This window comes from Rhinopithecus roxellana, chromosome 8 (assembly GCF_007565055.1).
Source record: "Rhinopithecus roxellana isolate Shanxi Qingling chromosome 8, ASM756505v1, whole genome shotgun sequence".
Taxonomy (NCBI): Eukaryota; Metazoa; Chordata; class Mammalia; order Primates; family Cercopithecidae; genus Rhinopithecus; species Rhinopithecus roxellana.
The window spans coordinates 95,201,865-95,227,693 of record NC_044556.1 but is presented as its reverse complement, the minus strand read 5'-3'; the positions used below and the strand labels follow the sequence as shown (position 1 = coordinate 95,227,693).

At 46.8% G+C, this 25,829-nt stretch overlaps 1 long non-coding RNA gene and 1 pseudogene across 1 annotated transcript; one reads left to right on the top strand and one right to left on the bottom strand.

Moving 5' to 3' along the window:
• Positions 1 to 1,538: 1,538 nt before the first annotated feature.
• On the top strand, positions 1,539 to 1,648 carry LOC115899491 (annotated as a pseudogene).
• Positions 1,649 to 18,920: 17,272 nt separating this feature from the next.
• Positions 18,921 to 23,124, bottom strand: LOC104670708. Its single transcript, XR_749173.1, has 3 exons — positions 22,816 to 23,124; positions 22,404 to 22,664; positions 18,921 to 19,144 (listed from the first exon to the last, which is right to left on the bottom strand). It is a non-coding gene; the product is annotated as an uncharacterized LOC104670708 (long non-coding RNA).
• Positions 23,125 to 25,829: the final 2,705 nt, after the last annotated feature.

The following is a 25,829-nucleotide window of genomic DNA, read 5'->3' as shown; positions in this document are numbered from 1 at the left end:
AAAACAAAACTCAGAAGCACTCTCAGGAAAGCCTTTCAAATTCCTTTTTGTTCTCTGGCTCCCAGTGACAAATACTTATTCTGTCTTTAATATCAAAAGTTGGAGGCAAAGCTTTGCACTATTTGATCCCTTCAGAAGCACAGCTGGGAGAGCAGCTGTCCCTGCAGAGCTGCTTCCTCTTGCTTGTTGGTAGAGCTACGATCTGCTTTGTCTAGGGTTTCTTTCTGCTGGATCTCTCACTCCTCTCTCTCTCCGCTTTCTCCTGCTCCAACCCAAGTTAAACAGCTCTTATGTGTTTATTGGCCACTTGTATTTCTTTTCTTTTTTATTGTTTATTTATTTATTATTATTATTTTGAGATGGAATCTTGCTCTGTCAGCAGGCTGGAGTGCAGTGGCGCAATCTCGGCTCACTGCAACCTCCGCCTCCAGAGTAGCTGGGACTACAGGTGCACGCCACCATGTCCAGCTAATTTTTTGTATGTTTAGTAGAGACGGGGTTTCACCATGTTGGCCAGGATGGTCTCGATCTCTTGACCTGGTGATCCGCCTGCCTCGGCCTCCCAAAGTACTGGGATTACAAGCGTGACCACCGCGCCTGGCTTTCTTTTTTATTTTTTGGAATCAATGTCTGTAGCCAAGGCTTTAGTGCCATGGCATGGTCATTAGTCACTGCAACCTTGAACTCCTGGGCTCAAATGATCCTCCTGCCTCAGCCTCCCAAGTAGCTGGGACTACAGGCATATGCCATCACACCTAGTTATTTTTTAAAAACTTTTCGTAGAGATGGGGTCTTGCTCTTTTGCCCAGGTTGATGTCCAACTCTGGCTATAAGCAATCCTCCTGCCTCGGCATCCTGAATAGCTGGAATTACAGGCATGCACCACCACACACGGTGATAGGGTTTGAATGTGTGTCTCCTCCAAATCTCATGTTGAAATGTGATCTCCAGTAAGCTGGAGATGGGATCCAGTGGGAGGTGTTTGGGTCATGAGGATGGGTCCCTTATGTGTGGCTTGGTGCCCTTCCAGTGGTAATGAGTGACTTCTTGCTCTCTTTGTTCACATGAGAGCTGGCTGGTTGTTTAAAGGAGCCTCTCATCTCCTCCTCCTCCCTTCTTTCTTGCTCCCTCTCTCATCATGCGAAGTGCTTGCTCCCTCTTTGCTTTCTGCCATGACTGGAAGCTTCCTGAGGCCTCACTGGAAGCAGATGCCAGCACTGTGTGTCTTGTACAGCCTGCAGAACCATGAGCCAGATAAGCCTCTTTTCTTTATAAATTACTCAGCCTCAGGTACTCCTTTATAGAAATGCAAAATGTATTAATATACCCAGCTAAGTTTTACAACAATTTTTTAGCGATGAAGTCTCACTATGATGCCCGTTCTGGTCTTAGAACTGCTGGCCTCAAGCAGTCCTCCCACCTCAGCTTCCCGAGTAGCTGGGATTACAGGCGCAAGCCACCAGCTTGTATTTCTTTGTTGAACTGTCTTCATGATCTTCAGCTGTTGCTTTCAATGTATTAAGAAAGATTTGAAACACATTATTTTGTGGTTCATAAATGTGAAACACGCTGAAGGGTTTTCATGCTCATGTGTGAGATATCCCTCCCTCAAACCTTATGACAATGCTGGCACATTACCTGTCGTACATGAGAAGGAAAAAGAGAAATATCTGAAACACACAAAGAATGTAAATAATGATACACAAAAGCTACGTGAAGGAGGCAAACTTCACCAATGCAGTTGGAGCCCTCCGTGCATCTCCCTCGATTCCCTGCCATCCCCAAAAGGTAACTGTGGCCCTAAGTTTTGAGATCATATGGCCCATGCATCTTTTTATAATTTCACCATAGATGTTTGTTTCTCTACCATTTCCTTGTGCTTATGGATGTATCTGTAGCAATTTGTATTAGAAAACATCCTCTGGAATCACACTTACGATAAAATAGCTTCACCACTATAGCTCACGACTTACGCTAAAGACCACAGGCTCTTCTGCTCCCCCATGTAATAGAAATTAACACGGGGCCAAGCAGATTTCCCAGACATGGCTTTATTTTGGGGCTTGTACTCGAGTAGAAGGGAGACAGTGAAGGTGCAAGGATTCTCCAGGTAGCTCACTGGGAAGAGCTGGTAGGACTTTTTTTAATCAGTCAAAGCACGGGACTTGGCATCAGGTAGGGTGTGCAGGCTGGGCTGGGCAAGGCACGTGAGGGGAAGGGCGTGCAAGTCAGTGCACCCTACCTAGCTGTGATGGCAGGAGCTACCTGGTAGTCTGGCCAGTAGCAACAAGGCTGTACATCAGTTTTTCAGCATTCCTTTCTGGGATGGGACATTCGGGAACCTTGGTTCAATATTTGGATCTCCTAAGGCCAGTTTCTGGAATTCTTTAAGTAAAAGGCATAAACAGTATGACAGCACAGAAGAACACTATAAAATGGCTATTTTCCTTGTATGACTAAAGCCTCGGTGTTGGCAAGCATAGTGTCAGTGAGGTAGTGGTGTGGGTTTTGTGATCAATGGGACAAGAGAAGAAGAAAAAACAGAAAGCATGTGAAGGAGGTGCCACAGCCCACTTTTATTCTATCCCACTTACTCTAGTTTTATTATTTTTTTTAATTTTCACTATGTTGTCCAGTCTGGGGGACGGTGGTTATAGCAGTTATTCACAGGCACAATCCCACTATTGATCAGCACAGGAGTTTTGACCTGTTCTGCTTCCAACCTGGGCCAGTGCACCCCTCCTTAACCTGGGTGACTGGGTGACCCCTGTTCCCAGGAATTCATTGGTACTGAACTTAGTACAGACACCGAATCTGCATAGCACATTCCAGCCCAGAATGCCTGGACTCAAGCGATCCTCCCGCATCAGCCTCCTGAGTAACTGGGACTACAGGTACACACAGCCTTCTATTTTTTTCAATCATTTGAAAAAATGATTAGCTCATTTTTTTGTTTAGGAAAAACAAAAATAGCTCATTTTTTTTTTAGGAAAAAGCTTATTGGTGATGGGCAAAAAGATGATTCTCAGACCATCACATAGGAGACAGGAGTCGTGATGTCTATGTAACAGAGATGAGAAACAGCTTCTGCTATGAAAACCTTTCTCTACACTCTTTTTTCAATGTTACAAGTGTCTTTCCAATACAAGAAAAAGAAGGAGGAATGAGACGGTACACGGAGCACTGACTACATAAGCCTGTCTGTTTCCAGCTCATTCATTCATCCCATCTATCCAACTAACAAATGTTTATGGAGAACCCACCATAAGTGCCTGGCGCCGAGCTAAATGCTGGGGAACAAGAATGAGAAAGACACAGTCTCCGCCCACTCATAGCCAAATTAGGAAACAGACAAATAATAATAATGAGAACAATAATGATAGCTCCCGGTTGTTGAGCACTTACTATTTGCCAGGCACCTGCTAAGCATTTATTTATGTTATCTCGTTGAATCTTCGTGTGATATGCATGGAATGGGAAATAAAACAATACCTGTGGGCAAATGGAGGAAGAGAAAACGTGAGAAAGTGACCTGAGATCGAACGGTGGGGCTGGGATTTGAACCTAGGCAGTCCGACCCAGTAAAGCCTGGGTCTTTACCAGCTTCACCTATTGCAGAAGAAATGAATAATTATGATCTTGTGAGATAAGAGCTGGGACACAGGGGCAGAGGGACCACGGGACACTGACATCCTGCAATCCTTCTTTGAAAGTGCAATCTTAGCTCCCTGCAGCCTCGAACTTCTGGGCTCAAGCAATCCTCCCGCCTCAGCCTCCCCAGTAGGGAGGACAACAGGCATGCACCACCATGCCAGGCTAAATTTTAAATGCTTTTTGAATACAGATGGGGCTTGTCATGTTGTCCAGGATGGTTTTGAACTCCTAGGCTCGAGCTCTCCTCCTACCTCAGCCTCCCAGAGTGCTTGGATTATAGGTATAAGCCACCATGCCTGGCTTAGTATACTTTTGTTAGTTTTGTGTTAGAGCATTATAAATAAGCTAGTCATAAAACCTGGGGGAAAAGGCATCCACCAACTTGGTAACTTAGGGCCACAGAGAGATCACTGATGTCAAATAGGGTGGTTCTTTGCCAGGTGTCACTTGGCAGATCCCTGAGGGGCTGCAGAGCAACAGAGGAATTTCTCTTTTCTTTTTTTTTTTTTTTTTTTTTTTTTTTTTTTTTTTTTTTTTTTTTTTTTTTTAGGATTGCAAAAATTTATTAAAATTGGAGACACTGTTTTAATCTTCTTGTGCCATGAGACTCCAACAGGCTGTCTACAAAGACCATTGGGAGGCCGAGGATCACTTGAGCCCAGAAGTCTGACGCTGTAGTAAGCCTCAAAGGGCCACTGCACTCCAGCGTGGGTGAGGCAAGACCCTGTCTTTCAAGCGGTAAGCTGCATGCTTGCTTGCTGTGGTCATTAAAAACCCTAGTTTAGGATAACAGGTCTGCCTGCATTTCTTCAAGCATGAAGTCTGAGTCCTTAGAGAGTACACCTAAGTTTACATGAAGTTGTTTATTCCCAGGTCCTAAAGAGCAAGCCTGACTCAAGCCATTGGCATACAGGCATTAGACAGAAAACTAGAAGTTGAAATGGTGGAGTCCAACTTGTCTGGACCAGCTTTATGTTTCTGGTGCCGATGTTTGGAGACCTTTTAAAGGTATGGAGAGTCGACTTGACTACACCGTGTGGAATTTCTCTTTTCAAAGTGAAGAGAGGGGCCGGGTGTGGTGGCTCACGCCTCTAATCCCAGCACTTTGGGAGGCCAAGGCGAGTGGATCCCTTGAGGTCAGGAATTGGAGACCCGCCTGGGCAACACGGCAACACTCCGTCTTCTACTAAAAATACAAAAATTAGCCAGGCGTGGTGGCAGGCACCTATAATCCCAGCTACTTGGGAGGCTGAGGCACAAGAATCGCTGGAACCCGGGAGGCAGAGGTTGCAGTGAGCCGAGATTGTGCCACTGAATTCCAGCCTGGTGACAGAGCGAGATTTTGTCTCAAAAAAACAAAACAAAACAAAAAAAAAACAAAAAGTGACTTGAGGAAAGCAGCCAGAGTTGTATGGTCCAGCCAGACCTTAGGACTATTGCCTCGGTGTAGTGTCAAAGTGCCCAGCTTCTCAACAAACAGCTGGTTAGAAATCATGAGAAGCAAAAGACGGCAAATTAACAAAAGAGCAAATCATGGAAGGTTTGAGTATGAGGACTTGTGAACAATGGGGAAATAACTTCTGTCATCCATACTATGTGGTGTGGCTACGAACCCCTCAGAAAAAGAGTGAGGATAAACTTCCTGCAGAAACCCCCTTCCACTTTCTTCATGCTTCAGTCCTTTTCTGGACAGACCTCTTAGCAGGAAGTAAGGATTTAACATTTAGTTGCTGACATGAGTTTAGATGGCAACAGATCCCTAAGTCTACTTCCTCCTGGCAAATGGGCTTGGATTACTGCAATTTACAGGAACTGTTCTCTGTTTCAAATTAGTCAGAAAAATTACCCTAGCCTCAGCCTCTCAAAAGGAAAATTACACTTGTACTCAGGTCCTGTGCCTATGCGCATCAGCTATGATGGACAGCACTCACCCAGCCCTGTAAATCCAAGTTAAGTCTGTTGATACCTGGCAAATACTTGTTGATATACTTGCTTCTTTACCTTTGGTAGCAATCAACATTAAACAGTGGACTCTCTTCCAAGCAGGAACTATATCCAGAAGGCTCCTCTGTGCCAAAATTCAAGACGTTTAAAATGCAGAGATGATTTTTCTGGAAGAAACCTTTGCAATAGGTATCAAAATCCTTAAAAATGTTTACTCTTTTATTATTAGGTAGAACTCTTTGGGTGGCAAGAAACCTATTCAAGCTAACTTAGGCAAAAGGAGTGCATTTCCTGCAATGGCACAGCCTGGTCTCAGGCAAGGACAGGAAGTGGATGTCTGTGGAGAAGCCAGGAACTTTGAGTCTCTCCCTCAAAATCACGTTTCAAAAGAATAGGATTCTCTTTTTCTCTTTCAATCCCTGCTACGTAGAGATTGGCCTGTGTCTGAGTCGCAGTTTCAGGTTCCTAAGTAAAGTCCTCTAATTGACCCTGGCCTGTTCCAAGGGAGACAGGGTTGCATGGCACAAAACCAGCCCTGGTCACACACTGAGGAGAGGGAGGTAGAGTTCCAGGAAAGGTGGGTTTTCCTAAGGGTCTTCCTTCTGGTGTCTGTAAAAGCCCCCAAATATAGGTTTGATTAAATAAATTATGTATCCTTTTATTTGGAGTACTATGTGACTATTTACTTAGAATATTTAACAAAGTTAGAAAAATGTTCATAATATTGTTGATTGAAAGGGGAAAGTTATAGTGTAATATTTATTTTTATTATATAAGGATAACTTTCTTGTATAAAAAGAATTTTATTATTTTTTGTATATATACAGGTATGTGGAGAAAAGACCAGAGTGTATATAATAGAATGTTTGCAAAATTATATTTTATTTGTGTTTTCTCCATTTTGCACTTTTTTTTTTTTTTTTTTTTTTTGAGATGGAGTCTCGCTCTGTCGCCAGGCTGGAGTGCAGTGGCGCAATCTGAGCTCATTGCAAACTCCACCTCCCACGTTCAAGTGATTCTCCTGCCTCAGCTTCCTGATTAGCTGGGAGTACAGGCGCCCACCACCACACCCGGCTAATTTTTGTATTTTTAGTAGAGACGGGGTTTCACCATGTTGGGCAGGATGATCTCAATCTCTTGACCTGGTGATCCACCCACCTCAGCCTTCCAAAGTGCTGAGATTACAGGCATGAGCCACCATGCCCGGCCTATTTTCCACATTTTTAATGACATTTATTATTTTGATCATCAGAACAAAGTTAATTTTTAAATTAACTGACAAAATTATCTGAGATGGAAGAAAACTCATAATTTATGTTTTGAATTTGATATTTTATAATTTTTGTTTTTAATCTGAAGAGACAGGATCTTGCGGTCACTCAGGCTGGAGTGCAGTGGCGTGATCACCGCTCACTTCAGCCTCCAACTCCTGGCCTCAAGTGATCCTCTTGCCTCAGCCTCCCAAAGTGCTGGGATTATAAGTGTGAACCACCGCACCTGGCAAGTACTTTATAATTTCTGAAGACAACATATAAACAAATGCAATAAAGGTTACCTAAATAAGTGCCTCTTTTTAGAAATAGTTTGGAGAAAATAATTCAATACCACTTATGTATAGTTTTGTAATGTTCTTTTTAAATGCTTCTTAAAATATATTGAAAGTTAAGATGTTTCAAGGAAAGATTTTGAAAAATGTCCTGGTCTGAAGTCATTATGTTTTAGAAATCAAGTTTTTAAAACATCTTGAAAAGCTGTGTCTTTAGTATTTGGTGCAAAATTTAAACATTGCCTGCAATTGCGGAATAACAATAATCCTAACGATAGACATGATTGAAAAAGGTGGCCGGGTCCAAAAGAGAAACTTCTTTCGGGAAAAATGGCCATCCCATCGTTCTACATAAACTGCCAGTTTTTCTTTAGCGTGAAGTGAGAGGCTTGAGGACAGGGAAGCATCTGAAGGGAATTTCTTAGTTGGTAATTTCCTAGCAGAGAGGTTGAGTTAGGTGCTTCTACCTCGATATGGTTCGGATCTGTGGCCCTGTCCGAATCTCGTGTTGAGTTGTAACCCCAGTGTTGGAGGTGGGTGGGGTCTGGTGAGCGGTGATTGGCTCATGGGGACTGTTTCCCGGGGTTTAGCACCACCCCGCCTTGTTACTGACATCCGGTTATTTGAAGATGCGTGGCCTCTCCCCCTTTTCGCTGCTTGCTCCGGGTCTGGCCATGTGCAGTGCCTGACCTGCTTCACCTTCCATTACTTTCCTGAGGCCTCCCCCAGCCATGCTTCCTGGGCAGCCTGCAGATTCGTGAGGCAACTCAGCCTCTTTTCTTTGTAAATTACCCAGGCTCAGGCGTTTATTTATAGCTGTTTGAGAATGGACTAATAAATACATCCCCTTACTTAGCCAGCCCTCGAAGTTTCAAAAACGAGGATCAAGCCGTGCCTGGGAGCATCCTTTAAGACGTTTGGACACAGGTTTTACTTGGAGTCTGGGAGATATGACCGAATCTGGAAGTCAAAGGAAAAAAAGCCAAGGTGAATCAGACAATTATGTTATCAAATCTCAGGAGCGACGACTAGCGTGTCAACACCAGGGCAGAGCTTCCAGAAGCTTCTAGAAGCCTTTCCCACCAGTTACCATCAGTTTCACTCAAACTGTTACCCATTCCCATGTCTACTGGTAGTGGAACCTGCTCCGGCATTGCCTTCTGCTCATTTCTACCTTAGCCTCTGATCTGACCCCTCCCTCTCCTCTGTCCATAGACTTAGCCTTCCCCTGGCTTCTGCTCTCTTCTGGCTGCTTTTTTGTTGACTGTCTTTTTTTTTTCCTTGCTTCCCTGCTCTGGATTGCTTGATCTCAGGCTTGATTCAGAAATAAGTCATACGTAATAAGATAAAGTGATAACAATTTTAAAAAGCAACATCAAAGTTGCTGTAGGAAAGCCAAAAGGCCCCAATTATTTCCACCCGAGGTGGATAGCTCTGTGGCGGCTATACAGAGGAGGTGTGGAGAATGTGAGACCGCAGAGGCGAAGTAGAAATGTGCCAGGTAGCAAAGGACCTTCCCAGCAGAGGCAAAGTTGGTAGAAAATGTTCAGAGAGGTGAAAGTGCCTAGTGTGCTTGGGATGGCTTGCAGATGCAGCTGGAAAGGGAGTGTGGGGCAGAGGGGCAGGTCTTACCTTCATCCTCAGGAATTAGAACTTCACTCTCTGTATGTAGATTGTAAAGCATTGGAATGACTTGACTAGAATTAGGAAGATCATTTGCCTTCAACACCAAGGATGGCTTAAAAGAAGGCAGGTTTTGCTCCTGCCCCTGATGCGGTTCCTCTCTGCAGCCTTAGCCCTCTCATGCCTCAGTACCATCCTTAACTGGGACCGCATTCCATGGTTCTGTTCTAGATCTCTCTCTCTCTCTTTTTGAGACAGTCTCGCTCTTGTCGCCCATGCTGGAGTGCAATGGCGTGATCTCGGCTGACTGCAAACTCTGCCTCCCGGGTTCCAGTAATTCTCCTGCCTCAGCCTCCCAAGTAGCTGGGATTACAGGCTCCTGTGATCACGCCTGGCTAATTTTTTGTATTTTTAGCAGAGACGGGGTTTCACCATGTTGGCCCAGCTGGTCTCAAATTCCTGACCTCAGGTGATCCACCTGCCTGGGCGTCCCAAAGTGCTGGGATTATAGGCATGAGCCATCAAGCCTGGCCAGGTCTCTCTTGTTTCAATTCTTTCACTGACTGTATCTGTTCTCATGGTTTCAACTATCATCCCTGCACCATTTCTAGTGCTGTCCTCCCTGCCAACTCTAGCCTTACATTTCTAGTTGGCTTTGAATCCTCTGTACCTACATGGATCACCAGCCCCTCAAACTCAGATTGTGTGCAGCTAGACTCTTCAAATCCTTCCCCCCAAAATCAGTTCTTCCTCCTGACTCATTTCTGCTCTTTGTTTCACCATTCTTCAAGTTATCCAAGCTTAAAACTTGACAGCAGTGACCTCTTCCTTTTCTTTGACTCTCATTGTTAACCCATGTCCAAGCTCTGTCAAGTATTTCTTTGTGATATCTGACACCTGTAAGTTCCCAGACCTACAACCACCATCCAAGCTCTGTCAAGTATTTCTTTGTGATATCTGACACCTGTATGTTCCCAGACCTACAACCACCATCCTACTTGAGACCTGTTCCTTCTTGTTACAGAAGCAACAGCCTCTTACCTGGTCTCCTGTCCCTGGTAGCTCTCCTGGGTCATCCTATTTTGGTATAGTTTCTAAAAAACTCTTCTGATTATATAGGGCCATGTATAAGGTAATATTGAGCATAATCAAAATTACCCTTAAAAATCTCTTAAGGAAGGCTGGACATGGTGGCTCATGCCTGTAATCCCAGCACTTTGGGAGGCCGAGGTGGGCTGATCACTTGAGGTCAGGAGTTCAAGACCAGCCTGGGAAACATGGTGAAACTCCGTCTTTACTAAAAATACAACAACAACAACAAAAAGAAATCAGCTGGGTGTGGTGCCACATGCCTGTAATCCCAGCTACTTGGGAGGCTAAAGCAGGAGAGTCTTTGAACCCGGGAGGTGGAGGCTGCAGTGAGCTGAGATTGCGCCATTGCATTCCAGCCTGGGGGACAGAATGACTCTGTCTCCAAAAAAAAAAAAAGAAAAAGAAAAATCTCTTAAGAAGATGCTATATTAAAATCTAACAAACTATGTCTCCTGAAATCCCACAACAACAAAATGCATTTCTTAGCTGAGCACAGTGGCATGTACCTGCAGTCCAAGCTGCTCAGGGGGCTGAGGTAGGAGGACAGCTTGAGGCCAGGAGTTCCAGGCTGTAGTGCGCTATGTTTGGACCTGTGAATAGCCACTGTGCTCCAGCATGGACAACATAGCACGACCTCATCTCTAAGAAAAAACAAAAAAGACACATTTATTGTCTCCAGCAGGGGAATAGATTGTACTTTCTTCTGTTAAATGCCAGATAATGTAATTGACTTGCATTTAGAAGGCATTTTTGGAAAAAAAGATGTATTTTTAACACTCCCTCCATGCAAGGCAAACAAGAACTGAAATCGACGAAGAGACTAATAGCAGATTTGTATGTCCTTACCCATGCTCACCTCAGGTGTGAGCTTATGCAAAGTTCTTCTGTCCCTTTCCTTTAAAAAACAATTATCAGGCCGGGCGCAGTGGCTTGCACCTGTAATCCCAGCAATTTGGGAGGCTGAGGTGGGTGAATCACCTGAGGTCAGGAGTTCGAGACCAGCCTGGCCAACATGGTGAAACCCTGTCTCTACTAAAAATACAAAAACTAGCCAGGTGTGCTGTCAGGCACCTGTAATCCCAGCTACTCAGGAGGCTGAAGCAGGAGAATCACCTGAACCAGGGAGGTAGAGGTTGCAGTGAGCCGAGATTGGCCACCAGACTCCAGCCTGGGTAACACAGCAAGATTCCGTCTCAAAACAACAAAACAAAAAACTATAATCATTATATTATTATGTTTGCTTTTGCTGAATGTATGTAATCCAATGGGTGGAATTAAGTGCAGATACGGCAACATTTCTCTGGTGGTTCAGCTGTTTGGGCTGGGGTGTCCACATGTCCATACTGAGGCCCTCTCCAGTGCCAGTCAGGGCCGGGTGGGAAGAAAAGGAACCTGGGGCCTGTCCCCCTGAATCCTCAATTCAGTTCAAAGTCCAAGGATTCAGAAGCTTCTCAGTTCAATCCAGGACACCCAGGTCTCTGTGAAGGTGTATTTTTCAAGTCAAGTTGGTAACTTCTAGATATTTAGACACATGGTATAGGACCCTCTGTTTGTATTCTTGCTTTGGTCCTACACTGAATACGTAGAATGTTTTCTTGAATTGGAGGGAGAAGCAGCAGTGGGGGCTTTCCCACACGCCTGCACAGTGCAAACAATTTCAAATTGTTGGGAAGGCCCGCAGCCATTCTCACTGTCTCTCCCCAAGTCTCCTGGGCTCCTGCTGTCTCCTTCTCCCAGGCAGTCTCATACTATACTACAAGTAAATCCCAAATACTTCTTACTTTCTGAGGTAGAGAATTCTGATGCCTGCATGGCACCTGTTTTCTAGAACCTGCTACTTAAAGTGTGGATCACAGGCCACAATAGCAGCAGAATCAGGAAGCCTGGTGGAAATGCAGCCTCTCAACTGCCTGTGAGGCAGCATTTCCTATTCCTTGGAGCTCTAAGGAACATAGTGGGGAAATGCTGGCAGAGAAGCAGTGGATGCTATAGGAAAATGTGGGACAGGGCAGGCAAAGAGAGGAGCAAAGGCGGGGCTTCCAACCTTGAAGAAGAATAAGAAAACTGGAAAAGAAATGGTGAGAAAAGCAAAAACAAAGCCAGGACAACAACAAAAGCCTGAATGAAGAGAGTTTTCTCCAGGGGACCAGAACCACCACAGCCTCCTGTCTCATTCAGCAGAGGGGCTGACAAGGGTGAGAACAAGAGAAAGCCCCTACTTGACAATCAAGATTGGCAGAGTGAAACATGGGAGTGTGTTGAGGGGAGGGCCTTGGCTTGTAGGGATGGAGGATGGGAGGAGAGGACCAGAGTCTGGAGGTGGTGAGAAAATGGAATGGAGGGGAATCTGTCCACTTCGGAGAGACAGAGGAAACAGGTAGGAAATGCCCCGTGTGCATTTGGATGACAAATGGACAATACTGGTTTCTTTCCAGCCAAGCTGCCCCAGAAAGGCAGAAGGAGAAAACACAGCCAGGCAGCTCTGGGCAGAGGGAGAGAACACAGTCTAGTGGTGGAGGGGTAGCTTTGGTCTCTTCCAAGGCATAAGGACCTGACCCTCCTAAAATAGCCCAATGCCACCCCACATCCCTCTGCCTCAGGCTGCAGTGTCCACTGCTGGCTTCTGTCCTGCTGGGCCACATCTCTGATCCTTCAGAGGTGCCTCTAGCTAAGCCACAGGAAGCCCCCAGAGCACCTTGCTTCTTTTTTAGCCTTCCTGGGCTAAGTAAGGACACGCTCATATTTGGAGGAAGATAGGACAAACCCCAGGGCAAGAGGTAGGTGCCATGTGAGGGCCTCTCTGGTGCCATCTGTCTTGCCCAAGGTGCTGAGACCATAAGAGTCCTGGGGAAGTAGCAACTCTCAGGGCAAGCCTGGTCACTTCCAACCCAGCATTCTTGGAACCCAGCCCCTTTTACTGTTGTCTGATGGGTTTTTCTTGCCGGAAGCACAGATAGAGCCAATTTACCAAGACAGTAGTATTGTAACAGAGAAATAGTTGAATAAATGGAGCTGGCTAAGCAGAAGACTGGGGTTTATTACTCAAATCAGTCTCCTCCAAAATTCAGAGACTGAGATTTTTAAAGAATGATTTGGTGGGAAGGGGGTGAGGGAATGGGTGCTGCTAATTGATTAGGGATAAAGTCACAAGGGTGTGGTCTTCATGCCCCTCTAGGTGGGGGTGAGAGGACCCAGTGGGGTCAGTTAGTTGTCAGAAATGCAAGTTAGAAAAACACCTTTAAAAAATAATCTTAGGTTCTACAATAGTGGTGTTATCTACAGGAGTAATTGGGGATGTTACACATTTTTTGACTTCCAGAACAGTGCTGGTTCCATTTAACTATGCCTACATCCCTCTCATGACCCTAACCTTGTGGACTTTCATTAGTTTTACAAAGGCAATTTAGTTTTGAGAAGGGTTATTATCATCCTTGCTTTAAGGTTAAACCATAAACTAAATTCCTTTCAAAGTTAGCTTGGTCTATACCCAGGAATAAACAAGAAAAGCTTGAAGGTTAGAAGCAAGATAGAGTTAGGTATGTTAGATTTATCTTACTGTCATCATTTTGCAAAGGCAGATTCATTGCCTCCAGGCGCTCAGCTCTGCTCTCCACTCCCTCCCTGTTGCTTGGGCTGGCGGGCTCTCACCCTCCCACTCTCAGCCTCCCTTCCAACTATTTCCCTGGACTGCTCGCTCCTTCTCCTCACACAGCTGGCTTCAAATCTAAATAAAAAAGCTTAACCTAAATAAGAAAATCCTGCAGTGGTTTTTTTGGAATTACTATCACATTTGACATATGTAGAAACTGAGGCACAGGAGGTAGTCTGTTGGGGTCACACTCTAGAACACTGGTGCTGGGGTTGAAATGCAGGTGGCCAGGCTCCAGAGCCCCCTCTGTGCCTCTTTGAGGAGACAATTTCCTCCTCAGCCTGAGACCTCCTCCACCACGCACAGGCACAAACCTTCATGGCCAGGGAATCATTTGCCCAGGGAAGGGAGTGTCCAGGGGTGCCCAGCAGAACACAGAGGTCAGCTGTCCTTTTCAACACATTTCTAAACTTGGCCACAGCAGCGAAGTGGCCACCCAGCATACTTTGGACTTACATATGCTTGGCTCTGTGTCTGTAGGAGAAAGAGAGGTGGTTTTGCTTTTGTTTCGTTTTGTTTTTTAATTTTTTTTTTTTTGAGATGGAGTCTCACCCTGTCGCCCAGGCTGGAGTGTAGTGGCACGATCTCCGTCACTGCAAGCTCCGCCTCCCGGGTTCTCGCCATTCTCCTGGCTCAGCCTCCTGAATAGCTGGGACTACAGGCACCTGCCACCATTCCCGGCTAATTTTTTGTATTTTTGGTAGAAATGGGGTTTCACCGTGTTAGCCAGGGTGGTCTCAATCTCCTGACCTCGTGATCCACCCGCCTCGGCCTCCCAAAGTGCTGGGATTACAGGCTTGAGCCACCGTGCCCGGCCCGCTTTTGGTTTTTTAAGTTTCACAAGCTTAGCTGTGACCATCGTGAGGCAAACACAGGAGAGGCAGAAGACAGTGTGGTGAGATAAAGCCAGTTCTTCACCCCAAAGGAGTGGAGCCAGGGAAGCAGATGAGGAAGCAATAGAGGCAGCTTCTGATGTAATGTGGACCCTCCAGATCTCCGCCACTCCAGCTTCCCCGCCCACACTTCCTCTCCTTTGAGCGCCCTGTCCAGGCGGTTGGAGTGATCCCTGGCCCCGTACTTTGTCTCTTCTCAGGACTGAGAGACTCTGTCGCCTCTTTCTCACCATGCTTCCCCTACCTGTGTGCCAGGTGAACCTCCTTATCCTTCACCCTCTGTTCTTTTTCTCCTACAAGAAAGTTATGGATTTTCTCTGCAGAGCCCACTGTGGCTTCTGCTTATTTCCATTGTAGCCTTTATCTGCCTTGTTATCATGCTACCCAGGGCAGAGAGAACGTCTTTCCATCCTAGAGTGTGGTCCCTGGCTAGGGCTCCATCCTCAGACCCGTGGTCGCAGACCTAGGTGAAGTCAGGGATTTTTGTTCTCCCAAACGTTGCATTTCCCAAGACCACCCTGTCTTGCCACGTCCCCATCCTGTGCCTATAAAAACCCCGAGACCCTAGCAGGTAAACACACAGGCGGCTGGACGTTAAGGGCATATTCACAGGCACCGGCAGGCCGGCAGGCCATTGACCAGCAGAACAACTCGGAGTTTAGCTGGGGTGGTCAGAGAAGAGTTGGCCGCTCAGTAGTCTGACTCCAGGGGAAAACCTTCCCACTCCATCCCCTTCTGGCTTCCCCCATCTGCCAAGAGCTATTTCCACTTAATAAAACCCTGAACTCATTCCCCAAGTGCAGGTGTGATCTGATTCTTCCAGTACATGAAAGCAAGAATCCCAGGATACAGAAAGCCCTCTGTCCTTGTGATAAGGCAGGGGTCCAACTGAGCTGACTCACACAAGCCGCCTACGGACGGCTAAACTAAAAGAGCATCCTGTAACACACGCCCACTGGGGCTTCAGCTGTAAGCACTCACCCCTCGATACTGCCATGGGGTCAGAGCCCCACAGCCTGCCCATCTGTATGCTTTGAGGTTTGAGCAGCGGGGCACTGAAGAAGCAAGCCATATCCCATTGCATGGCCTGTGAGGGACAAGGGAACCTTTCCCGTTTCAGAGGCACCTGCTAATGCTGCTTCTTTTTTTCTTTTTCTTTCTTTTTTTTTTTTGAATCTCACTGTGTCACCCAGGCTGGAGTGTAGTGGTGCGATCTTGGCTCATTGCCACCTCCGCCTCCCGGGTTCAAGTCATTCTCCTGCCTCAGCCTCCTAAGTAGCTGGGATTACAGGCATGCACCACCATGCCCAGCTAATTTTTGTATTTTTAGTAGAGACAGGGTTTCAACATGTTGGCCAGGCTGGTCTCAAACTCCTGACCTCAAGTAATCCACCCACCTCAGCCTCCCAAGGTGCTGGGATTACAGGTGTGAGCCACCACACTGGCCCCTACTAAAGCTTCTTAACTCTGCTGTATATATACTGCTTAGAATGGGCATATTCTTTGGAGCTGGAGTTTGGAGAATGTCTCAAAGCTTCCTAAGCGTTGAAGACAGACACCATTCCTTCCTTAGGCTGTGCCGCCCACCAGCCTCTTCTCCTTGATGAACAGGGAAGAAGCGACACAACACTAGAAGGAAAAGGGAGTTCTGGCACAGTCCTGGTGTTTGTCTATCCTTCCGAGATTGGCTCTGGGAGTGCGTGGATGCATTTTGGCTCCATGGTGAATGGCTGTTGGAGGGAAAGGATAGTGTGTTTAGATTCCTGCTCTGTCACTTGTGAGTGGTGAGGCCTTGGGCAAGCACCTGACCTTGTAGAGATTCTGCTTTTTTACTTGTAAAATACTTTCTTCATAGGGATGCTATGAGAACAAATGACAGGCACCGTAAGGATTCAATGGATGCTTGTTTCCTTCATAGCACTTAGCACAGCCTAGTGCTTTTGTCTGTGTGCTTGTTTTTCATTCTCTTCCTCATCTATTAGATGACAAGCTTGATAAGAGCTGGGTCTTATGCTCATTGTTCCTGGGAGCCTAGCACAGTGTCTGGCACAGAATGAATGAATGACTGAATGAGTGTGCACTGAATAACATACTGCGATAGCACACTAGTTTGAGATTCCAGCCTCTGAATTTCATTCTCATCACTGACACCGAGATATTCCCTGAGCTTGAGTAAATCACTTTTTCTCTGTCTCTAGACTAGTTTCCCCAACCATTGGGTGAAGTAAATTTAACCTCTTTCTTCTTAATAGGAATATTATTAGGACCTACGTGCTAACGTATCCAAAGTACTTAGTGCTTCTCAGATGAAGGTTTCTATTAAGTAGGTACGATTAATCTCAGGGAGTTCCTTAATTTTCCCCAAATACAGGATACATGGCAAGGGTGGTTTTTTCTTTTTCTGAGGAGATTGGGAGATTTTGCAATAGTGGATCCCATATAGCGATTGTTTATTGATATAGGAACATAACTAATGTTTCTGAAATGTAGCTTCCTTGATTTGATCTCTATTTTATGACGTTTTCAAAAGAGCTTAATCAGAGCCCTCCATATTTCTGTTTGTTGGCAACAGGAGTGCCCTTTTGCTAGGAAGTTTACATGGGCATTGCGAAAGGTGACAGCCACTGTAGGTGGCAGACCCAAAGGGAGAAGGGGATGGGGACAACATGCGGCAAGGAGGTTCTCTGGGGACTGCTTGTCTATGTGGGCACACTGCCGCATGTGTCATCAGGTGACCTCCTTGGAGCAACTGCTCAGGGGTTGCCAGGGCTGCGTGACTGTTGTCCTTATGTGGCAGTCAGTACCACAGTCTGCTTCCTGCTGTGGCCATGGCAGCAACAGTGGCCATAGCATAGAGGAGAGGGGATGTGATAAAGGTCGGTGAGATGGCATTTAATCCAGATCTTCAGAAATTGGTAGAACTTGGACAGGCTGGCCTGAGGAAGAGCAGCTTTCTAACCAAATGGTCTGATGCAAACCAAAGCACAAAGGTCACAATGAGGATGGTTTGTACCCAGGGCTTTGGTGATGTGCTGTCACTGGTGACAGCTGGTGAAGGCCAGAAAGAGCTGCTATCTAAAGTAATAACAAAAGTAGAGACACCCAACCGGAGGGTCTGTGAAAGAGGAGGAGGTCAGCAGAGGGGCACAGGGTGATTGTAGAGGAGGAGGCCTGCAGAGGGATGCAGGGTGATTGAGGAGGGGGAGGCTGGCAGAGGGGGGCAGGATGATTGAGGAGGGGGAGGCGGGCAGAGGCGGGCAGGGTGAATGGAGAGGTGGAGGCTGGCAGAGGGAAACAGGGTGATTGGACAGGGGGAGGCTGGCAGAGGGGGCAGACTGACTGAGGAGGGGGAGGCCGGCGGGGGAGGGGGTAGGGTGACTGAGGAGGGGGAGGCCAGTGTGGGGAGGGCAGGGTGATTGAGGAGGGGGAGGCCGGCGGGGAGTGGGGGCAGGGTGATTGGAGACGGGGAGGCCTGCAGAGGGGTGCAGGGTGATTGAGGAGGGGGAGGCTGGCAGAGGAGGGGCAGGGTGATTGTGGAGGGGGAAGGCTGGCAGAGCGGGGGCAGGGTGATTGGAGAGGGGAAGGCCAGCTGGTAGGGGAGAGAGGCAGGGTGATCGAGGAAGGGGAGGCTGGCAGGGGGGGCAGGGTGATTGGAGAGGGGAAGGCCAGCTGGTAGGGGAGAAAGGCAGGGTGATCGAGGAAGGGGAGGCTGGCGGGGGGGGCAGGGTGATTGGAGAGGGGAAGGCCAGCTGGTAGGGGAGAGAGGCAGGGTGATCGAGGAAGGGGAGGCTGGCGGGGGGGGGCAGGGTGATTGGAGAGGGGAAGGCCAGCTGGTAGGGGAGAGAGGCAGGGTGATTGAGGAAGGGGAGGCTGGCAGGGGGGGGCAGGGTGATTGGAGAGGGGAAGGCCAGCTGGTAGGGGAGAGAGGCAGGGTGATTGAGGAAGGGGAGGCTGGCGGGGGGGGGGGGGGCAGGGTGATTGAGGACGGGAAGGCCAGCAGAGGGGTGCAGGGTGATTGGAGAGGGAGTAACCTGGAGTTGGGAAGACCAGGCACACCAGATAGACAATTAGACCTGGAGTATGCTAGTGGCAGCGGAAGAGGAAAGAAAAGGACGGCATACTTTGAAGACGATTGCAAGCATGACATAACTTTTTTCTTGAGTAGACCTGCAGTATGAAGCCATGAACTGAATTATTAATACAACATGACATTTGGGGGCCAACTTGTACGCAAGATGCCCTCCTCCATCCACCTCTCATTCATTTAAAAAGGATTAACTGAAGGCTCCCCTGAGGCTCTGGCCAGTGGTTTTCATGGACCCAAAGGTGGGGAGCCATCTGAGAGGGAAGGCTGTCCTCCCTTACTTCTCATCTTGCAGAAACTTCACAGACAGCTGTTTTCACTTTTCTATATTTGTTCCCATTCTTCATAACATCTTGGTATTTTGATGTATTTCAGGTTAATGGAATTCAAGAACATAAATTCAAGCGGATAATATAATGAAAATACTACTATCTCCATCAGTCAGTCTTTTTAACTGCCTAAAGTTTTAACCAAGTCCCAGAGCTTTGGCTAATGATGAAAGAGGTAACAGAACAAACTCAGGTCTCTCGTCGAGCAGATGGAGCTGGTGGATTCCAGGACACTCCCCAAGGGAGCCAGGGATGACCATCTACGGCTCTCAAAGTGGCGACATTTGCAAACCAGGACCCAGGAGCCCATTTAACAAATGTCAGAGCAGCCTGCAGAGAGGAATGGAAGGAAGAAACATGCATTCCACATCTGGGAGTGTTTAGAAGTTGGAAACCGATCATTTAGAAGAAGAGAGGAATTCCCTTTACTTCTCAATCAATAAATCATTGCCACATAGTTTAATAGCCTCCTCTCCGTTGGCCTTTTATTTTTAAATCTCCCTCATCCTCCCTCTCTCTCTAACTGCATTTATTCACGGTTATTAAACCAAAGATTTATATGAGTTTAAAGCCATTTCCACATGTATAATGTGGAAATGTTGGCATTATTCTTTCCAGGACACCAAAATTTATGTGAGGTCAAACTATAAAGGAGACAAACTGTCTCTTTTGTGCCTGCCCTCCCTCTGTCTCCAGGGAAGAGCTCTTTTGGGTGGAGGTGATCCTGAGGACTTCCTGGAGGAGGGGGCATTTGAGCAAGGTCTTAAGGATGGGATTACTGTAGTTGGAGATAACCAGGTAGGAATTCCAGGTGAAGGGAAAAAAGAGTAAATAACTGATTCTAGAGTTATTTACAGGTATACCTTGTTTTATTGCATTTCACTTTATTGTGCTTCACAGATACTATGTTTTTTACAAATTGAAGATTCACGGCAACCCTGTATCGAAGGAGTCTATCGGTGCCATTTTCCCAACAGCATATGCTCGCTTTGTGTCTCTGTCAGCATTTTTTGTCAATAAGGTCTTTTTAAAATAATGGATGTCCTTTTTTTAAAGACATAATATCATTGCACACTTAAGAGGCTATAGTATAGTGCAAACACAGCTTTGATAAGCTCTGGGGAACCACAACATTTGTGTGACTTGCTTTACTGTGATATCTGCTTTATTGCAGTGGTCTGGAACTGAACTTGAATTATCTCTGAGGTATGCCTGTATATTTTTATAGAGGCTAATAATCTTAAAGGCCTGTCTAAATGTAAACATTCAGGTACGTAGAAGATGTTTATTGTTTCTGAGAAGTTGTTTAGCATTTTTCACAGAGCAGTTAAGCCTGTTGTCTTTGCTAAGTATGGTATAGACAGAAAGAAGGGTCCAGTTTTGAGTCTCATGTGAGTCACGTAGTTTTGCCCAGAGAAGACGATTCTGTTCCAGGCTGTGGGTGCAGAGAGTACCCCAGACCCAGCATCACTTGCCTTGGTGACAAATCAGTGTCTCAGGGAAAACTCTCCCTACAGTTGGAAAAATAGCCCAAAATATTCAAAGCACACTTTATGCCGAGAATAGTTGGGAACATCATCTTCTCGTCTTCCCTTACTTGCGCCAGCCCTCCTTTGTCTTGCCCATGAACACTGCTCTCCAATTACGCAGTGACTCCCCTAAAGAAACCAAAGCTCACTCTCACGCATTCCCATGCTGTACCGGTGCCGGGGGTCGGGGGAGCAGAGAACAGTCCCATTGCAGGGCAGCATCTGGAATAACCAGCCACAGATGCAGGCATGAGTCATCGTCCTCTGGGAGCCTCGCCTGCATCCCTGCTGAAGGCCCACGCAGGGCAGGCCAGCTTGATCTACTGCCCATTGCCCTGCCAGGCCTCAAGGCGTCCGAAGAGTTCCCTCCCCAGGCTGCCATGTGTTTGCCACGGCGCACGGCACTTCACCAGCAGTTTGGCAATGGGCTCACGCGATGTTGGAGCTGGTCTCTCAGCTGTAAGAAGCAGGCTAGGGTGCTGCCTGTGGCTTCTCCATGGCCTTGCAGGACATCTCCATGGAGGAGAACAGGCTCACAGATGACTGTTTTGAGACAGCAAGTTCACTGGACACCCATTTGTACCAAGGGCATACTTGGCATTCAGCTGTGTAGCAGGCACTTTGGGATGGGTGACAGAAAAAGAACCCTGCCCTTATCTTCAGCTAAGGTAAAAGACCTGAAATAGCCATAGATAACACTGAGGGACCGTACATGCAGGCAGACATGACAAATACAACAGTTGTAAGTGTCGAGTGGACACAGAGTCAGGGAGGCTGGGGTGGCTGGTGTGTGCTGAGGGAGGGGTCTTCGCATATGTCACCTCTGTCATTTGACGCTACCCTAGAACGTGGATAGTTACCCCATCTTAAAGAGGAAGAAACTGAGGCCCAGACAGGTATTTAGCAGATTTTTGTGAGCCATAACATCACCCCTTCGCCCACCTCTGTGGTGGGCTGGTGAGTGATGACAGCGTCCACCTCCAACACACATCACTTCACTGTCTCAGGGCCTTTCTCCAAAGCCTTTGGGTCTCGTCAGCCTCCAGGGGTGCGCCCAGGGCATCCTTCAACCATGGGGAATAGGAGTTGAGGCAACAGATAAAGATCCCAGCCTCCCGTTCTTTGGGGGGCCAATTCTGAGGGGCTTGTAACACAGTTCACAGAGAGTGCCCCATGTGACTGATCTCCAGTAGCCCACAGTGGCAGTGGGCTCAATGACACATAATTGTTTGATTTTTCCTACTTCCCATCCCTCATTCCAGCTTCCCTGGCTCACTTCCCAAATTAACTACACATATCCAAGTCCATATCATAGTCTCTGCTTTTAGGGTAGCCCAAAGTAAGATAACAGGCTAAGGTGCTTGTTTAATGTCATCTATGAGGCTAAGGAGCTTGTTTAATGTCATCTATGAGGCTGCAAAGTGTCTCAACCAGGACATAAACAAACCTAGGGCTTCTGCCTCCCACGAAGGTTCTCTGTGCCTTGTGTTACCCTGTCTCCCTGGAGGGGAAATTTCCCAAGAGTGCTGAGTTTTTTTTTTTGTTTTTTGTTTTTTGTTTTTTTTTTTGAGACGGAGTCTCGCTCTGTTACCCAGGCTGGAGTGCAGTGGTGCGATCTCGGCTCTGCCTCCCAGGTTCACGCTATTCTCCTGCCTCAGCCTCCCGAGTAGCTGGGACTACAGGCACCCCCCCACCACGCCTGGCTAATTTTTTGTATTTTTAGTAGAGAATGGGTTTCACTGTGTTAGCCAGGATGGTCTCGATCTCCTGACCTTGTGATCTGCCCGCCTCGGCCTCTCAAAGTGCTGGGATTACAGGTGTGAGCCACCGTGCCCGGCCGAGTGTTGAGTTTTGAGTCAGACCTTGAAGAAAGTAATGGATGTCACTGGCACGGGAGAAAGAGACAGTGTTCTGGGCAGCATGAAAGACCTGATCAAAGGCACAGAAGAGAGACCCAGAAAGCTTTGAAAAGGACAGCAAGAGGCAGGCTCCCTGGATGTTGGCTGCACAGAGGTGAGGGGAGGAGGTGATGGATGAGACAGTGACTGCTCCACTCTTACCAAAGTCACCCGCAGCTCCTGAGTCATGAAATGACATGACACTAACAATATCTGGGATATGATGAGGTGGTGCAGTGCAGAAAATGGATTTGAGTAGGCTGGGACTCAAAGGCAGTGACGCTGGCTCTTGTCCGTATGAACAGTTGTCCACCAGGCCATTCTGATTTCCTATGAGGCAGCGAAGGGTACCCTGGACACAAGTTGTGTTTTAAGGCGTCCTTGTTTGTGCTCCTGGATTGCTGGAGGCTCCCGTCTGGTAACCTGTCCGTGAGTCATGACAGGGAGCAACGCTGTATTCAAGGGTGGTGACATGTTACCCTAGAACACTGGTATAGTTACCCCCCTCTTAAAGAGGAAGAAATGGAGGCACAGACAGGTACTTAGCAGAAGATTTTCGTGAGCCACACCTTACCTTTGAGCCTATCTCTGTGGTGGGTAGGTGGGTGATGGCAGTGCCCCACTTCAAGCACACCCCACTTCCCTGTCTTGGGACTTTCCACCAAAACATATGAATCTTGTCAGTCTCCAGCCCTCCCAGGGAAGACCCCAGGGCAACTTTCAACCATAGGGAAAGGGAGTTGAGTCAATGGATAAAGATCCCAGCCTCCTATCCCACCAATTTCAGAGTGTGGTCTCGGGACCAGTAGACCAGCATCATTTGGAAACTTGTTAAAAACAAAAGTTCTTGGCCAGGCACGGTGGCTTATGCCTGGAATTCCAGTGCTTTGGGAGGTGGAGGTGGGAGGATCGCTTGAGTTTGAGACCCATGTGGGCAACATAGCAAGACTCTGACTCTATTAAAAAGAAAAAGAAAAAAAAAAAGGTTCTTGGTCCCTACTGGGGACCTACTGAATCAGAAACTGTCAGGGTGGTGCCCTGAACTCTGATTTAACAAGGCCACTCTGCCATGCTTGAGCTTCGGAAGCACAGCTCGAGGATATGAACGTCTCTGCCAGGGTGTTCTACTTTAGCTGCTGTTTTCATCCTGTTGTTCTCAGTCCTAAAGTACTCCTTTAAGCCAAGCTGGGAAAGAAAACAGAAGTTAGTTCTTTGATAGCAGGTTCTCATTAAAACATAGACAAAACATCTAATAGAAAAATGTCTGACTAATGGACGACATCTGACTAATGTGATTTCACAGTGCCTGTTGCAGAGGAGATGTTCAATAATGTCAATTTCACTTTTCTAAGCAGGGAGATAAGATAAAACATGAGAATATGGTAGGCAAATGCCAAAGAAACAAATATATAATTAATTATTTTAAATGATAAAGTGAATTTCTACTGGAAGACACCAGAAAGACATGAGTAGAACAGACAGCATTTCCCTGTTGTTGTGCTCTGTGAACAGCCAGGAATGCAGACAGAAGGGGAGGACCGTCATTCTGTCTTTGAGGGTGAACAGGTTGGGCTCAAACAGGGTGTGGCAGTTTTCTTGTAGAGGTTTATTTCTCTTCCTCGAGACCAGTCGGCCTTGCTGTCTCTCTCTCTCAGTAACTTTTTTTTGTTTTTTAGAGACAGGGTCTTGCTTTGTCACCCAGGCTACAGTGCAATGACATGATCATAGCTCACTGTAGCCTCAAACTCATGGGCTCAGGCAATCTTCCTGCCTCAGTCTCCCGAGTAGCTAGGAGTACAGGTGTGTGCCACCATACCTGGCTAATTATTTTATTTTATTTTTGTAGAGATGGGGTCTCACTATGTTGTCCTGGCAGGTCTCAAACTCCTGGCCTCAAGCCATACTCCTGCCTTGGCCTCTCAAAGCTCTGGGATTAATAGATTTTTTAAATGGGACTATTCTAGGGAGAAGAGTTCCAGGGCCATGACTGTTAGCCAAGATGTCAGACATGTAATGGGAATGTTGGCCATCAATTTGGGTATTCGATTGTTACACTGAAAAATTAGTGCTATGTTTGACTTGACTTCCAAATGAGTGACTTGGAAACTTTAATACATCGTGCTGTTAGGGTCAGTTTTTAATATCATTATTATTATATCCAATGGTTAACCTTAGATACATCAATCCAATGTTACAGATTTAACAAAAGACAAAGGAACCCCTGTTCCGTGATCTCAATTCCATCCCAAACTATGAGGTGAGCAGGTGGTCGTGGACAAGCTTAGATGAGTCTCTTCCGTTGATGCCTCAGTTTTCTGTAGAGAGGGAATTAATGATGCCAATTATGGAATACTTATTCATTCCTTCATAATTCATAATTCCTTCACTATGAATAAGGCATTACTGTTTACAACAGTAAACAAGACAGATAAGGTTCTCCTTATTGTAAAGTTTGCATTCTAGTGGTCACTCAAGAACATTTCTGAGGAAAATAACTGAAATGGCACTACACAAGGAAGAACTCCACAGCTCAGGACACCAGAGGCATTTTGACTCAGTTAAAGCACTTGTTGCTATGTCTCCCTAATTCTTTCTCTTTTTTATGAGTGGGGGAGGCGGTGGGGACAGCTCTGTCACTCAGGCTGGAATGGAGTGGTGTGATTTTGGCTCACAGCAGCCTTGACCTCCCTGGGTTCAAGTGATCCTCCCACCTCAGCCTCCCAAGTAGCTGGGACTACAGGTGCATGCTACCACACCTGGCTAATTTTTATATTTTTTGTAGAGACGGGGTTTCGTCATGCTTCCCAGACTGGTCTCAAACTCCTGGGTTCAAGTGATCCACCTGCTCTGGCCTCCCAAAGTGCTGGTATTACAAGCGTGAGCCACCATATCTGGCCTCCCTAATTGCTAAGAAAAGCATTCCAGGAACGAATACCATGTTGTCTTAGTCCATTTTCTGGTTAAAACAGTACACTTGAAACTAGATAATTTATAAAGAAAAAAAAAGGTGGGAGGGGGTAAGTGCTGAGAAATTCCTTAATGGGTACAATGTACATTTTTCAGGGAATGGTCATCACTAGGCGATATATCCATGTCACAAAACTGCACTTGTACCCCCTGAATTTATACAAAAAGAAAAAGAAAAGGAATTCATTTCTTACAATTATGGAGGCTGACAAGTCCAAGTTTGAGTGGCTGCATCTGGAGAGGTCTTTCTTGCTGGTGGGGACTCTCTGCAGAGTCCCCAGATGGTGCAGGGCATCCCATGGTGAAGGGCTGAGCATGATTGTTCATATTTTTCTGCTCTTCTTATAAAACCACCAGTTGGCTGGGCGCAGTGCCTCACGCCTGTAATCCCAAGACTTTGGGAGCCCAAGGCGGGTGCATCACGAGATCAGGAGATCGAGACCATCCTGGGTAACACGGTGAAACTCTGTCTCTGCTAAAAACACAAAAAATTAGCTGGGCATAGTGGCAGCCCCAGCTACTTGAGAGGCTGAAGCAGGAGAATCGCTTGAACACAGGAGGCGGAGGTTGCCGTGAGCCGAGATCGCGCCACTGCACTCCAGCCTGGGCGACAGAGCGAGA